The sequence below is a fragment of the Propithecus coquereli genome, unplaced genomic scaffold (genome assembly GCF_000956105.1).
Source record: "Propithecus coquereli isolate 6110/MARCELLA unplaced genomic scaffold, Pcoq_1.0 Scaffold211, whole genome shotgun sequence".
NCBI lineage: Eukaryota > Metazoa > Chordata > Mammalia > Primates > Indriidae > Propithecus > Propithecus coquereli.
In genome coordinates, this window is record NW_012146190.1 from 2,776,492 (window position 1) to 2,777,889 (window position 1,398).

Sequence of the window (1,398 nt, forward strand, 5' to 3'; positions counted from 1 at the left end):
CGATATTGCGTACTAAAGGGACTGACCCCACATCCGCTGGGGTGGAATAGCAGGACAGGCTGCTTTCTGGTCTGGGTCCCCCAAGAGTCTTAGGCCAGACCTCTCTAGCATCCCTGAAGTGTGTACCTCTTTCCAGCTAGTCAACCCTGCTCTTGAAGGGGTGGAATAATAAGGATCGCCACTTCCAGAGCTGAGACGCCAGGTAGCCCCAGGAAGCGCCCTTCCCTCAGTCTGGGGGCTTATCTGCCCCTCTGGCAGGTGAAAACCTGCCCTCGGAGGAGGAAAGAAACGAGAGAAGACGTTTTTCAGGCCGGGCCTTGTGACAGTCTCAGCCAACACCCCTCCACAGCCCTCCAGGACAGAGCCCGCCCCTGAAGGTAGGGAGATAGGAGAAAAAATACTTTCCCCATAGGACTAGCCTGAATCTGTATGACCTTGGATCTAAGCAAAAGGAGACAGTGTGGTGGCGCAATACAGCTGATCGGTTTTGAACACCTGACAAGAACATAACACAAAAGCTTGCACTTGGTGCTCAGGCTGTAGTCATCTTAGGGGCTAGTGGTCTGGGAAGGAAAATCTCCACCAGACTCCTCAGCAATTGCACCAACTGGCATACTCATTATGAATTCCTCCACAAGAGTGCCTAATAAGCCCTGAATAATATACTAGCAGCTCTCTCCTAGCTACAGATCAAGCAATTCCTGAAGTATACTGCCTCAGGCATGCTGATTCCTGCTGCTCTTCTCACCACATCTTAAGTGGTAATAAGGCTCAAGTAGCCCTTGGGAGTGGCAAAACATTTCCCAAAGACTCAGGCTTTTGTATGTCCCATCTGGGATTTTAGAGTTCAATTCAAAGGTTTCGGAATATCTTGACAACTGACCCCTCCATGCAAAATTCAAGCAACAAAAGAGAGAGCAGCCTCATAACTAAACCCAGCACCTTCCACCTCAACCAAGTAGTTGATAGCGGAATCACACACTCAAAAGTGACCCAACTCCTGGAAAGCTAAGCAAGGAAAAGAAACTCACTAATCTCTGTAAGCAGAAGGAGCAGACAACAGGCCAGTGATAACTCAACAGGCCAAAACCCCACCAAGACAGGACAAGACCAGGGAACATCTCTTCAGCTCTGCCAAGGACCATCCCTTTGGAGCCCCAAAATTAAGTTCATAAACCAGTCATAGCACTCACTGATTTTTAAATATGCTGATGTTTTAATTTGTTAATGCCATACATTTTTGTTTCTGGTTCAGAGAAAGAATCACACAGCGCCATTAAAGGCTCAAAAATGATCTTATGTACTGTCATAAGCACATTCAACTGTGAACTCCAGGTTATTGAAAAATTGACTTCCTTTTGAGATTTTATTTTTCCTTAGAGTTTCCTGTTATCTGCT